The sequence below is a fragment of the Phyllobates terribilis genome, unplaced genomic scaffold (genome assembly GCF_046119375.1).
Source record: "Phyllobates terribilis strain yellow unplaced genomic scaffold, ASM4611937v1 Scaffold_1796__1_contigs__length_209252, whole genome shotgun sequence".
Lineage (NCBI taxonomy): Eukaryota > Metazoa > Chordata > Amphibia > Anura > Dendrobatidae > Phyllobates > Phyllobates terribilis.
Genome location: NW_027364556.1, coordinates 140001 through 142500, shown reverse-complemented (window position 1 = coordinate 142500; position 2500 = coordinate 140001).

Genomic DNA, 2500 nt, shown 5'->3' with positions numbered 1-2500 from the left:
GTCAGACTTCCAGACAGGGGAGCGTGTCAGTGCGCGCATCCGATTTCAGTTCCAGAGCGATTCGCGCGATGAGTCCTTGATACTTAGTCGTTTTTGCAAAATTTCTGACTTTTTGGAAAATTTCACAATTTTGTGAAAACTTCCACAAAATGAGGTTCTAGTATGTTAGAGGGCATCCCAGGAGGGCTCCAAAAGTGTGGGTAAAATATATATCCCACAGGGGGAAAATTGAAAAAAAGTTGAAAAAAAAAATTTTTGGGGACTTAGAAAATTTTTCAACTTTTGTCAGACTTCCAGACAGGGGAGCGTGTCAGTGCGCGCATCCGATTTCAGTTCCAGAGCGATTCGCGCGATGAGTCCTTGATACTTAGTCGTTTTTGGCAAAATTTCTGACTTTTTGAAAATTTCACAATTTTGTGAAAACTTCCACAAAATGAGGTTCTAGTATGTTAGAGGGCATCCCAGGAGGGCTCCAAAAGTGTGGGTAAAATATATATCCCACAGGGGGAAAATTGAAAAAAAGTTGAAAAAAAAAATTTTTGGGGACTTAGAAAATTTTTCAACTTTTGTCAGACTTCCAGACAGGGGAGCGTGTCAGTGCGCGCATCCGATTTCAGTTCCAGAGCGATTCGCGCGATGAGTCCTTGATACTTAGTCGTTTTTGCAAAATTTCTGACTTTTTGGAAAATTTCACAATTTTGTGAAAACTTCCACAAAATGAGGTTCTAGTATGTTAGAGGGCATCCCAGGAGGGCTCCAAAAGTGTGGGTAAAATATATATCCCACAGGGGGAAAATTGAAAAAAAGTTGAAAAAAAAAATTTTTGGGGACTTAGAAAATTTTCACACATGTGTCAGACTTCCAGACAGGGGAGCGTGTCAGTGCGCGCATCCGATTTCAGTTCCAGAGCGATTCGCGCGATGAGTCCTTGATACTTAGTCGTTTTTGGCAAAATTTCTGACTTTTTGAAAATTTCACAATTTTGTGAAAACTTCCACAAAATGAGGTTCTAGTATGTTAGAGGGCATCCCAGGAGGGCTCCAAAAGTGTGGGTAAAATATATATCCCACAGGGGGAAAATTGAAAAAAAGTTGAAAAAAAAAATTTTTGGGGACTTAGAAAATTTTTCAACTTTTGTCAGACTTCCAGACAGGGGAGCGTGTCAGTGCGCGCATCCGATTTCAGTTCCAGAGCGATTCGCGCGATGAGTCCTTGATACTTAGTCGTTTTTGGCAAAATTTCTGACTTTTTGAAAATTTCACAATTTTGTGAAAACTTCCACAAAATGAGGTTCTAGTATGTTAGAGGGCATCCCAGGAGGGCTCCAAAAGTGTGGGTAAAATATATATCCCACAGGGGGAAAATTGAAAAAAAGTTGAAAAAAAAAATTTTTGGGGACTTAGAAAATTTTCACACATGTGTCAGACTTCCAGAGAGGGGAGCATGTCAGTGCGCGCATCCGATTTCAGTTCCAGAGCGATTCGCGCGATGAGTCCTTGATACTTAGTCGTTTTTGCAAAATTTCTGACTTTTTGGAAAATTTCACAATTTTGTGAAAACTTCCACAAAATGAGGTTCTAGTATGTTAGAGGGCATCCCAGGAGGGCTCCAAAAGTGTGGGTAAAATATATATCCCACAGGGGGAAAATTGAAAAAAAGTTGAAAAAAAAAATTTTTGGGGACTTAGAAAATTTTTCAACTTTTGTCAGACTTCCAGACAGGGGAGCGTGTCAGTGCGCGCATCCGATTTCAGTTCCAGAGCGATTCGCGCGATGAGTCCTTGATACTTAGTCGTTTTTGGCAAAATTTCTGACTTTTTGAAAATTTCACAATTTTGTGAAAACTTCCACAAAATGAGGTTCTAGTATGTTAGAGGGCATCCCAGGAGGGCTCCAAAAGTGTGGGTAAAATATATATCCCACAGGGGGAAAATTGAAAAAAAGTTGAAAAAAAAAATTTTTGGGGACTTAGAAAATTTTTCAACTTGTGTCAGACTTCCAGAGAGGGGAGCATGTCAGTGCGCGCATCCGATTTCAGTTCCAGAGCGATTCGCGCGATGAGTCCTTGATACTTAGTCGTTTTCAGAAGTCACAATTTTGACTTCCAGGACCCGCAAAACGTTTGTAAATTGAGCCCGCTCCCCAGTTCCAAGCGTTTTGAGGTGTCCCCGGTTGCAGTAATGCAGCCTGCCCACTAGATGTCGCAAAAGAGACAAAAAGTGAAAAAGAACCAGAATGAGGAAATTCCAGGGAGCCGAATCCGCCTGACAGTTCCAGGCGATCGGGCACTTTTTTGCATGCGTCCCTAAAGTGGGTATAGGGTGACACTCCATGCAAAGACCCAGTTTTGCACACCACCGGCAGAATATATGAGAGAGAGGTACCTCTCAGCCCCGACACATTTCGACTCATTTAAGCTGGTTTTCACCTCCGTAGGCCTGGGTATGCGTTTTGGCTATGAGTCCCTGTTCGGCTGGAGGTCTGCACCTTGGCTGAACCCA